The sequence below is a fragment of the Notolepis coatsorum genome (assembly GCF_963971535.1).
Source record: "Notolepis coatsorum genome assembly, chromosome: 7".
Lineage (NCBI taxonomy): Eukaryota > Metazoa > Chordata > Actinopteri > Aulopiformes > Paralepididae > Notolepis > Notolepis coatsorum.
This window is the reverse complement of record NC_140171.1, coordinates 54571571-54585175: the sequence shown is the minus strand read 5'-3', so window position 1 is coordinate 54585175 and position 13605 is coordinate 54571571.

Below are 13605 nucleotides of genomic sequence, written 5' to 3'. Positions count from 1 at the left end.
AAATAATAAATAATAATAACCACTTGGAGACATTTGTAAACAGGATTTGATAACATTTCAATCCTTAATAAAATAATAAACAATAGTAACCACTTGGAGACATTTGTAAACAGGATTTGGTGACATTTCAAACCTTAAATAATAATAATAAACAATGTTCAATTGACCTTGTTACACAAGCTGGCCTAGTTTAGCACAGATTAACCCTTTCACTGTGACAATACAGAAGGTTAGCCCTTTACTATCACACAACCGACGGCGATGCTCCATCATTAGCATCATTAGCTCCGCAAATGCTAATGATGGAGCATCGCCGTCGGTTGTGTGATAGTAAAGGGCTAACCTTCTGTATTGTCACAGTGAAAGGGTTAACCGGGTGTCATGTGGCAGTGAAAGGGTTAATGGAAGCAGATCCCAACAGATTCCCTAGCTGTTGGTCAAAACACCTCTCCCTGGATTTTAAGCTAGGCTAATGGTCCGTATCCACTACAGAGCTTGGGAATCACCTCTACTACATCCTCCCAAGCTCAGTAACATTATTTTCTGCTCACATGTTGGTGTTGGATATTTTATCTTTTTTGTATTATCTTTCCCCCCCCCTCCTTTTTCCGTTTTTCTCCCCTCCCAATGTTAGTCGTTGTGCCAATTCCCAATCCCCTTCCTGGTCGTTGCGCACTCTACCCCCTACCTTCGGTCCGGGAGGGCGGAGACTATCACATGCTTCCTCCGACACATGTGTAGCCAGCCCACCGCTTCTTTTCACCTGGCAGCGCGGACTCTCACTGGGAGAGTGTAACGTGTGGAAGGTCACACTACCTCCCTCCAGATCCTTCCCTCGCTGTGCAGGCGCCCCGACCGAACTGTAGGAGTCGCTGTTTACAACGACCAGGACCCACCCCACCGGCTTTCCCACCCGCTGACACTGCCAATTGTGTCAGTATGGACGACCGACCAAGCCGGAGGCACCGCAGCTGGATTCGATCCCACTGTCTCTGCGATGGTAGACAGACACTTAGTCCGCTGCGCTACCCGGCCGCACCGTTGGTGTTGGATATTGAACTGTGAATGAATGCGCCACTCATTCAGCTCTCTGTTGACTGAAGAAGAGTGGGTCCAGAAGCAGAACCACCCGGTGGCTTTACCCGTGCACACTCTCAATGGGCTAGCTGTGGCTGTCTTGCCTTCAGGCTATTTTCGCACTTGGTGAAGATGCGGGGAGCCAGAGAAAACCGAACGGCAGCCTCTGGTACTCATACGCTAACCCTGCAAAGGAAGCGTAGGTAAGCCCTAGGATGGAAGATCGGGGATGCGCATACGCATCCTACAGGTCTATGGAGGAGAACCAGACCCCCACCTGACAGTGTTCAACAGGTAGGAGACGATCCAAAAAATGCTGAACCTTCCCATGGGACAGGTCCAGCCTGGGTCTTACACCCCTCCCTCCCGACTTCTCGGGCTGAGAACACCGGGAGGAGAACGCCACGACGATGGCTTGCTTCGTCCACAGAGATTGGATCTCGTTGACCAGAGCTGTCCCTGCTGGAGACCCCGACAACAGGGTCTGTACCAAACCTGAAAACGGGTGGGGTTGTGTAAACACAAGTCCCCGCCTCACCGTTCTCTCCATCTACCTCGACATATGGTACTGCCGTAGTCATATGTGACGACACTCCCAACGCACCCGCCGTCACATGGCGCAGGTCCGCCAGGAACTGTAGATAGTTGGCCCGGTCCCCCCGCTGTGCGTAGACAACCCCGGAACCGTGCGAGGAGCGCGTTCCGTGTCGGAACACCTGACCCTGACACACCCACGAGGCAATCGCACCCAAGGGGGAACCCCGACAGAAAGGGCCGATCTGATACGGGGGGCTTCCCATGAAAAAAGCCCCCCACTGAACACCCCTCCAGAACATGCTGAAGGAGTTGTTCTGCAGCCGGACATGCAAGGTGTAAGGCCCCCATGGGTTCCTACACACCGTAGCCCTGCAGTGATATTACTACCACCCCAAACCATGTGAGCTGCGACCACTTGCCAATATTTCAGGAGTGGGAGGCACCAACATGATACCTGGCCTGGCGAAGGCGAGGCCGGGGAAGCCCGCACTGTGTGCCTCAAAAGGTTTCGAGCCCCCCTGCTGACAACACTTAAGTTGACAGACGTAACACCAGGCTCAACCAACACAGTTCAAGGTGTGGGAGCCGCTTGACAGCACAACATTCTCACGGACAGACCCAGGCTCAGCCATCAACTGGGTGTCAGCCCCTGTCCCCATGAGAAGCGAAAAGTGGGGCCGCCCGCGCTTCAACGAAGGCACGCGGCCCGCAGCCAAAGGAAACAATCAGAGCCCACTTCTTCCGCTGGTGTTGGGGAAGGGAGTGATCGGAGAGCGGGCTGCTCGCGGCAGGACGGTGACGGCTTGTTTGTTCAAGCCGAACCCATCCTACATGGCCGATCCCTTGGCCGCCAAGGCTGTCGGCCTTGTGGACACCTGTCGAATCAACGCCCAGGATACCTCTGGCGGGGGAAAAACATGGCCGCCTGTCGAGGGCCCCGTCATCGCCGCTGACGAGGCCGTGCTCTCTCTTCTTCTGGCTGCGCGGTGTGAGGCGGTGTAGGGCCTAGGACAATACCGCCCGCGCTCCAGCAGAAGACCAAAATCCCCTGCGGAGAGGGGAACCCTGAGCGGTTATAGCTTGCGGCTGGGTCAAAGCTAATAACGTCAACAACCTCGCGCGATGTGTCGACGTCGGCTGGCCCTCAAGGCCCCTCCACCAGACACCATTTTTTTTAATAGAAAAAAACACCAATTCGAACACAGTTCTAATCGTTGCCAATTCCATACCGTGGCGGTACAAGCCTTAACAGCCCACCAGCCACTCGCCAGGCCGACCCACCCATGGTGTCGGCCGGGCGGGGCATTGTTTCAATATATCAAAAACAAAGGACTGACGTTAACATGGAGCACCAGTGGTGATTGCAAACAGCACCCTCCACTGTGGTGTGCACCATGAAAGGGTTAAATGAATAAAAGAGCTAAACCACAAAAACTGTAGAATGAGCAAACCCATACACACAAAGTTTAAGGGGAGACGGACCAGACCCGTCTTCATTCAAAATATTCACAACAGAACACCAGCCCTAGTTTAGCCCATTTACCAAAAAAGGTAAACAAAGCCCCCCCCCCGCACTACTCCCCCAGTATACCGATTGACCGTCAGTATGAATGGTTTGAGAGGAGAGAAAGCTGTAGCAAGACAGACCTTCTCATAGCAGAGTGACAAAACAAAACAATAGCCAGGAGATGGGGGGCCTCGCGTCTAAAAGCGCACAGGGCCTCACATTTCTCCCAGGCGGCCCTGCCCTTATACTACTGCAGCCTAACGCCAGGCAATGTGGGACCCAAGACAACAATTGCCTGTGCACAGACACGCAACATGTTTATCATGTCGGCTGGACCCATAGCCCCACTACCCGACGCCAACCCAGATGGGAACACCGTTCAACAAACCCCGCCGGAACACAAGGTAAAATACCTGGCTAGGAACCTAGCCACGACCTACCCCGTTGTCAACCCATTTACCCGAAAAAGGTAAATAGAACTCAAAAACCCAACAACAGCTACCAACTGACCTTCATTGATGAACCGGGCAAGAGGCGGGAGAGTGACAACATCTCACGGCGGAGACATTAAAACAGCATAGCAATTAGCAGTAGTAATAGCATGCGGCAGTAGCGATAGCATGTAGCATAGCTTCAGATGTTTTAGCAGCACGCCCAAGACAGCTTGGAAACCGTTCCCTGCAGAGAACGTTCACCAAACCATCCTGCCCCCGGCGCCAACACACAACATGGTTGTGTTAACAAAACAAACCAGCATTACTAACACTAATACCCATGCCTGAAGACACAGGGCCTACCTGAGTACAAGCTGGCCCGACAGCCAGCCTTGTACAGCTGAACCTCGATGTGCAGTCATCAAACGAGGAACATCAACACAGGCCCGTCGTGTCGCCGAAAACATGCGTCGAAGATGCCAGGGGCCAGCAACCTCCGGTAAGCTTCCAACATTATTAATCTTCCTTAATCTTTTCATTCCGCTAGACTCGTATGGTGCACGCATCCAATACGCTGGGACGAAAACAGAGGAAGGGTGTTTCATGACCAGAGTCATGGTTATATGGGTGGTGGCCACCATAAGGGGCGGGGCCCCATACAGGTGGGGTGCATGTGTTTTTTATTCGTGGGAGATACATTAAGTATCACAGGAGATAGAAGTATCTCGTAAGGCTCAGAGCGGGACGCGATGCAAATACGAAATATAACTAACAGATCCACATCAATGGCTCTCATGCAGGTAGCAGAAGAGTTAACAAATTCAATCAATAATAAACAGTATGCAGTTGGAGTTTTTATTGATCTGAAAAAAGCTTTCGATACTATTGACCATGATATTTTACTCAGAAAACTTGAAAAGTATGGAATTAGAGTTGTAGGGCTCAGTTGGATAAAACGCTACATAGAAAATAGGAAACAATGTGTGCAGATGGGGGAGACCAGATCATCCTGCAAAGTGATAACATGTGGGGTACCGCAAGAATCCATTTTAGGACCGAAATTATTTTTTTATTGTATATTAATGATATCATTGATGTTTCTGATCAACTTAAATTTGTAATTTTTGCAGATGATACCAAAGTTTTTGTTCAGGTGCAGACCTACAACAGTTGCTAACAAATATTACAGGTGAACTGGGGAAGCTGAAATGTTGGCTTGATACTAACAAACTCTCGTTAAATATAAGTAAGTCTAAATTTATTTTGTTTGGTAATAAAAAAAATACATCCGGATACTCAAGTAGAGATATGCTTAGATAATGTTCATCTTGAAAGAGTAAATGAATATACTTTTTTGGGTGTCGTGATAGACCAAAACATCAGCTGGAAAACTCATATTAACGTACGGTTATGTATATATCCATAGTTATATGAGTATAGTGACGCTCTGCGTCATACTGTAATACTCTTCCATATCAGTATTAGCACTGAATAAAGTTCACATGCACCTTTACACACCTCATCTGTCTGGCCACACCCCCATCCGCTCCTCTACATAAGCAGGGGTGTGGCCATACTAACAGCTCCTTCCCAAGTCTTTCACCACAAAGGCAAGACCACGGGGTCCTCAGCAGGGGCGGGGCTAGGGGGTGGCTACTTGGGCTCAAGCCCCGAATGTTTTCTGAAAAGCCCAGAATCTATTTAAAAAAAAAAAAAAAAAAAAAATGATTTTTTTTTTTTTTTTTTGACAATTCATCATTGTTACATGAAAATATGTTTGCACCAGATTTAGCAGAAGCTAATTTCCATCTGTGGTCTATCCAGCTGCTAACTGTATTTGAGTGAGTTAAGTCTTGGTGTCATGGTAGACTCAGACCTAAGCTTTAAATCACAATCAACAAGTTGACAAAAACTTAATTCTTCCACCTTAGAAACATAGCTAAAGTACGGCCATTTATAAATCAAAAGGATGCTGAAAACCAGATCCATGCCTTTATTTCAAGCCAACTCGACTACTGTAATGCACTCCTTACCGGCCTCCCGAAAAAATACGATGATAACTATTTTATTGCAATGCACTATTGCATTATTTTATTCTATTTTACTAACTATTTTATTGCACTGCACTATTTTACTTTGTATCAGTGAATCATAGACACCTAGCCATAAGAGCATTCGGAGCATCTCTGCTCTCCCACTATTGAACTTGGGGGAGCAAAGGTATGCTCTTGCTCCACCACTTTTTGATCATATGAAAAATATGATATACCCCCCCCCAATATATAAATCTAACGATAACTACGTTATGGTTAACTGAGTTTTATAGTGAAAAGAGCAGCTTTATTGGTCAAGATTGAAGGCTCTATATTGAAAAACTGGGACCTATCTGGGCTAAGCCCCGGATCTCCTATAATCCTAAATCCGCCCCTGGTCCTCAGTGAGTCCGACGCAGAGCGTCACTATACTCATATAACTATGGTTATATACATAACCGTACGTTATATATCGTATAGCTCCGCTCTGTGTCATACTGTAATACAGGAGCTAAGCAGAGCGAGAGCTCGACAAATGTACCCGCTGAGGCCCCCCACAACCATCAGACCCGGGGAGGACCCGAGCCCCCGGACCCCCCTAATGGAGGACGGGAGGGTATCGGATCCGACTGTGCGAAGAGGAGATTAGCAACTCAACGCACAGGATGAGCAGACCGTGGGATTTACCCACGACTACACAAACGCGCAACCCACATGCCACTAGGGAACGAACGGAAGGAACAAACCCCTGTTACAACCCCTAACATCACGGGGTCAAGAGCAAAAGCCCAACCCTGTGGCAAGGCCGTAGCAGCGGAGCGCGAAGGAGGACCCAGACCCAGGAAGGGACTGGACCCCCCCCCCGGAAAAGGGGGCCTGGAGAGGCCAACGACGCCGCAGCATCGAGACCCCACCAGGCGGTCACTAGTGACACCACATCGCCAGCGTATTCGGACAGGGCCCATCCAAGAGCAGGCCCTTCCCCCCTACAGCACGCCGCCCCGAAGCACTCAAGAGGCTACACCCACAGCGGGACCAGGCAACGCACCAGGGAGACGACCCCCAAAAGAGGTCGATCCCTCAATCCAGGCAACAGGCCACTCGACCTGAGCCTGGAGCACTGCGGACTAGACAGGCACCAAAGGGGTCTGCTCAAACAGCACCCCGGCGGAAGGGGCGTATGCTGGCATGCTGTGTACCATGTCGCAGCCTCCACAAAAAAAACCCTCGACTCTCTAGAGGGGCCGAGGCAGAGAAGGCTGCCATGATTGGCAGACGTCATGAAAGGTGCGGGGGCACACTCACAGGTAGACGGGGCCAAACCCGGCCTACCCCGAGAGTTGACTCCGCTACCAACACACCAGGGAACCAACCACCCCCTTGGTTCTAACATGAGGCGGTTGTTCCTATAACCCCCCAAGAAAAAACTCCAAAACACAACTGCGGGTATACACTGGCTATACCGCAGTACAAGTGTTTCAGTTTTCAAGAAGGGGTTAACCCAGGCCAACAGGTCGACGAAAACTATTTCGAACCCGGGCCCGGCGGACCGGGACGTACACAGGGATGCCAGAGGAGTTCTACAAGAACCACCTCAACAGCCCCCTCCCAGCCCTGCCTAAGCAGGAGAAGAGAGGGGCGAAAAAGAATGGAGAAGGACCAGGCTCCTTCAGCACAGCACAAGGTACAACACAACATGGACCAAGCAACAGTGAGGGGTAACACGCAGTAACATAACCACGAACATCTCCATAACGTCAAACCCTGCAACGCCCGGGCCGACCCGGCATTTCCCCCTCCGAAAAAAGCTTAAGTCCCTCAGGGTACCAGAACAGCAGATCCGCGCCCCGGCGCACAACGGGTTAACTGACCTGGTCTGGCGCGACCAGAATCAGTCCCGTGCCCTAATCACGCCACCATCCCCAGTCCCAGGAGGGGGGTAGGTACGAGTGTCGATCCAAAACATTATAGAGGGCGCCACCCAGACGGTCCCCTTTGTACCGCGCCTGGTGGCCCACCCCAAGGGCGTGAGACCCCTCTACCAATGCTTCGATCTATTCTGTTAACATCCCCCAGATATGAACGAGAATTAGTCGAGACAAGCCTATTACACTGGCGCTCGGAAGAGACAAACTCCATCCCAGTTGCCCCATAAAAACGCAGTTTCAATGATGAGCAACCAAGGCGCGCAAGCCCATGCATGGTTCCTATCAGAAGCACCCAGGGCCAGCACTATGTACACGTCGAGACCCAAAACATATCAATGAATCTAACAAGAACCCAGATACCGTTCCTCCAAGCCGCCTGGGAAAACGACAAGAAGCTGCTTTTTTGACAGAAGAAAATACGGACATGGGTCCCATACGACGCGGCTGAGGGAAAACAACACCCCGTCAATCATGCTCCATAAAAGAGGGGATGGGGAGCGACGTACCCTATGACGGGGGGAATCCCATGAACCGACCATTACAGGCGAGGAGTCAGGGAACTCCCTAAACAATACCCTGTCAACCTGATCCATAAAGGAGGGGACGGGGAACCCCCAGAGAGACCACGTGAGCAATAAATTGAAAAGCTTATGTAACATTGAGCCACGTGACCAAAGGCTCAAGATACATATATACAGAGCGTAGCAGAACTCTTGAGTTCCTATGCACCGCAACACCAACTTGACAATAACAGAGAACCACACATGGGGCCTGTAAAGAACTCACGGAAGTCGGCAACCAATAGAAACGCGCCCAGTGACGTATGCTATGGCGGGGGGAATCCCATGACTTAACCGACCATTACAGGCGAGGAGTCAGGGAATCCCCCCCCCCCCCCCTCACTACCCCGTGCCGCGCCGACCAATCAGCATGGTAGGGCTGAATGATAGAGGGCCCAACCCCCCGACCAATCAGAAAAGAGGGAAGGAGGGGTTTATCCGGTCACCCCCTCATGATCCCATACCCCGTATACGATAGTAAACAAGCCACGATGATACCTATGTAGCCAGCATGCTAATGGAGCAGCGTATATCCTAACAGGATAAGCTAACCCAACGCACGCTAGCCACAGACGACAACACGTCTGCGAACAGGGTTTATAACAAGGCCGAGGTTTATGTGTGAACACGACACCCGTGTTTCATGTTTCAAGAAAAAAACACAGCAGATCGAGAGAGAGGGTCTATAAGACCGTGGTACAAGCTACACACACAAGTACTTCTGCAGGCTAACACTCCAGTGTTGTGGCTCAATGCCACTGTTTCAAATGTAACAGAACACACAACCCCCTCAGACAACGGTACATTTTTACCACTATAGGAAGAAACATATTTCTTCAGGACGAGGAAAGAAAAAGCCTTTCGACCGAGTGTTAGCTACAGGCCTTGCTAAGCACATATATATGTAGCGACCAGCTAAAGACTAAAAGGTCCTGCTCTCCTATCAACCCCACAACTTAGGCGAGGGTTCTACACATCGTATCCCCAACATATGCAGTGAATAAACACACAGTTTGTAACAAAAAATTTTCCCTCCTAGGAGGGACCTTTTATTATTGTAACAAAAATCATATTTCGGGCAGGGAAGGGAACAGGGGTAATCAGGGGGGGGGGAGTCACTTAGCGGCGCCTGCCGCGAACAGCGCGATTTTTGCCCCCACGGGAAGCAGGCTCGGAGGGACGGTACTGGGATGCCTGGTCATGACGATCCCTACCGTCACCTCCGGGCGTGGGTTGGCTGGCAGTGGCGGTCGAGGCACCCTCTCTCCTCCTGGCCTTCTTGGCCGAAGGTCCAGCAGTGGCGGCGGTGGTGGCGGTGGCGACGGTCGCGGGTCCCCGACGACGTGGCCTCCGTCGAACCTCACCGGCAACATCGGGTAAGGGAAAAAGGGCCTGGAGCACTGCACGCTCCTCCTCCATGTCCCTGCAAGCAGCCGTCATCAGCTGCATCGCTGACCCGAAGAGCTCAGCATCGGAGAGGGGGGCCGTGAGCAAAGGAAGTCTTTTCCACTCCGGCACCCGCGCCTGCTCCAGCCAAAGGTGGCGCTGGGTTAGAGTGGCCAGGGCGCGTACTTTCCCGGCGGCAATTGCCTGCAGCTGTATCAGGTGCAGGATGGCTCCAGCCGCCTGGGCGTGCAGGAACTGATGATGAGCGTCCAGCACCGCACCGCCCGCCATCATCCCTGACATGAAGCGTGCCAGCTGCGCGAGGCGATGAATGACTGGTCCCTCCAGTTGGCCAACCTTGGGGAACCGGCTTCCGCAACGGCTCCCACACCACCTCAGGACAAAGGAGAGACGCCATCGGGCTATCAAGCCGAGGCACCCCTTCCTTCAGTCCCTCGATCAAACCCACCACCCGCGTGACTTGCACGTAGGCGGGGGTAAGAGAGATTACCTGTCCCTGACGCACGTAGGCCTCCATTGAGGGGAAGCATGGGCAGATAACGCCCGTCTCCCTCACAGGACGACGTTGCCAGAGATTACCTATCAAGTCATCTGGGACAGGTGCAGGCAGTGGCTGCGGCAACGGCACGCCATTAGAGGCTGCGGCTGCTGCCATAAGCTCCGGGAACAAGGCACGCAATTCCCCATGTGCACCTTCCTCCATGCAGCCCGCGTCCCTCACGTACGGGAGGCTGCCACTCATTGTGGTGCCACCATCCGATGCGGTTGATAGCAGGGCATCCCGTCGCCGAGTCGGAGGTTCTAACCCAACACCGGAGGACGAGGGACCCCAATGAGACATACCACCCCCTGCCACACCCTGAGGGGGAGAGTGGTGCGTCCCCACCGGGGCGTCTAACAAGAGCGCCTCCGCTCCCACCATAAAATCCTCTGTTACCATCGGACAAGGAGAAGCAGAAGCACCCTCGTCTGGCTCCAGCAGCTCACCAAAGCCAGGCCGTTCGCCCCTGCAGACCACCCTCTTACGACGGGAACGAGCAGAGGCGAAGAGCTATCGGCCGACCGCCCCCCGGTGGAGGAACCAGAGCTGGAACTAGGCCATCTCACAGGAGACGGCCTTGGCTCAACAGCTCCTCGGAGAGGCAAACTCTCCACCGGACGCCGATCGGGTGCGTCTGACTGCCACGACCGCGGAGTCAGCGCAGCCCCACGACGCACGCCGGAGGCGGCAATGGAAAACCTTTGGTGAAGGGTGACGTTGCGAGCGCTCGAACCACCCGAAGAAGACATTATAACTTAGCTTTTTTCTCTTAAATTGGTGAGAGAGAGAAAAAAACAAGAAACAATGTCAACGCAGCTCCTATTCCTTTCTTCAATATTTCAGCAGTCTCAAAATGGTGTATACAGACACTTGCCGTGGTGAAAACAAAGAAGGAGCTGTTAGTATGGCCACACCCCTGCTTATGTAGAGGAGCGGATGGGGGTGTGGCCAGACAGATGGGGTGTGTAAAGGTGCATGTGAAAATGTATTCAGTGCTAATACTGATATGGAAGAGTATTACAGTATGACGCAGAGCGGAGCTATACGATATATAACTATGTAAAGAAAAAAACAGCGCGTATGGTATCTTAAGAAAAACCAGACACATATTAAATTTTTTATCATTATACACAATTTATTGTATATATATTCAACTGCCATGTAACTTACAAATTTTGTTTAAAGAACGAGAGGTGACATAATTCTCAATTTGAAACAGCCTAGAGCTCGAACCACACTTAAAAGTATGTCTGTGTCAGTTAAAGGAGTGACTGGAACTCTAGAACAATATACCGGATGAAATAAAAAACAGCAGGAGTATTTTTAAGTTTAAAAATATGTTTAAAAACAGGGTTGTAGAATCTTCTTTTTTTTTTGGTCCACTTTTTCTCCCATTTTCTATATTTTCTCCCATCCCAATTTCGTATCATCCAATTTCAACCCTCCCCTGTCACGAACGCTGTTTCTTGCCTCCCACAAGCCGGCTGCAATGTGGACTAAGTCATACATAGCACAAGTCCCCTCCGGTACTTGAGGTAAGAGCAGTCGCATCTTTTCACCTGCGCAGCTCGATCTCTCAGTGGCGAGGAGTAACGCGTGGGAGGCTCACGCTGCCCCCGACACTTCCTGATTCTACTGCGCAGGCGCACCAACCGACCTGTAGGAGTCGCTGTCCACAACGCCCGATCCCCACCCATAAGTTTCCCACCCCCTAATACGGCCAATGTGTATTAGTACGGACGACCAGCTAAACTGAAAACAATGTGGAGCGCTGGGATCGAACAGGCGATCCCAGCGTCTCTGCATTTGTGGCGAGCGCCTTGCCCACTACGCCACGTAGCCGCCTGGGGTTCTAGAATCTTATAGTAAAATTTAACCTACAATCTGTTTTTCTCTACCATGAAACTCTGGTATAGCAGATGCATTTTTTATTTTTCTATGTTGGCTTATGTTCTTTTCAGGAACGGTTTTTGTTGATTGTTGATTGTTGATTTTTTGTTTGTTTGTTTGTTTGTTTGTTTGTTTGTTTTATCTTGCAAACTTTAACTTTTTTTGTTCTTTTCTGGATCGTTTTTTTTTTTTTTTTATTATTGTTGATTTATTTGTTTGTTTGTTATATTTTGAAAACTTTAACTTTTTAGAATTTGTTTTTTGAATTAGGGGTAGGTTGCTCTATAAGCCTTCGGCTTCAAACCTATCCTTTTCGTTTGTTTATTTGTAAAAATTTTCGAAAAATTATTTGTTTGTTTATTTATTTGTATTTGTAAACATTCAAAATAAAATAATTCATTCATTCATGTATGCCTATGTTCATTTTAGGCTATTTGCTGCAATCCATGTATGAAATGTGCTATATAAATAAAGTTATTATTATTATTGTTATTATTATTATTAATCCTTATTTCTGTCATCTACCGAGTAGAATGTTCCATGTGAAAGTAACAAGCAAAGTGGGGAGACTGTTAGGGCAGAGGTCTGCACTACTGACAGAGTATTTAATAGAGCTAAATACATCAACAGTTAACTTTGGAATGTTTATATCAGAGCTGCCGACACAATACAGAAACCTTCACAACACACTACATAACAATAGACATGTTGGTGTGGAACACAAAATATGTTGAGAAAGCAAAAGCGCTTGAAAAGCTGCCAAACAATAGACAATACCGGTGGAAATGGAAATCAATAATAACAATATTAAATTAGATTTATATAGTGCTTTTCAAGAACTCAAAGTCGCTAAATGAGTCTAAAAATGCATCTAAGTATATTCTACACTAAATTTGACATCAACAGTCATCCGCTGTGGTGGGGGGGGGGGGGGCTCTTGTTACATCCATTTTCAAATGGCAGAGATGCAGCACACAAACAGGAGGCAGAGGTAAGCCCTTATCTCCATGGTAACTGAGGAACCTGCTCCCTCTCCGTGTCTGTTCAAACGCTAGTCTATCAAAACAATTACAAAGCCAGTGGGAACCCCAGTGCACTATTTTCACTCAACCTTAAAACATACTGTAGGACTCTATTTTGCACAATAGGTGCATACGTCTTGTACGCTGTGACCTGCTGGGGCAGCGGACTGAGAGCAGGGGACACAAACAGGCTGGATAAGTTGGTCAGGAAGGCCAGCAGCGTGGATGGGGTGGAGCTGGACTCCCTAGCGAGGGTGGCGGAGAGGAGGAGCCTTGCTAAGCTCCAGGCCATCAGGGAAAACCCCACCCATCCACTATACACAGACCCCTCCCACCCACTACACACAGACTTGGCTGACAGGAGGAGCATGTTCAGTGCTAGGCTCACACTACCTAAATGCAGCACTGAACGGCACAGGAAGTCCTTCATTCCGACAGCCATCAGACTTTATACAATGCATCACTGAGCACAGAGTGACAGTTACCATCTTCCTGGACTCTTACTTTTGAAACAACACTGTGGAATATTACACCTACTGTAGACTTCAGTATATTTTTACTGTATTTATTTACTGTATATTTTATTCTATTCTTAATCTTAGGCAATTTGTTTTGTTATTCTTATTTGTGACTTGTTCTGTCTAAATGTCTAATGTTGAGCGATTTGCA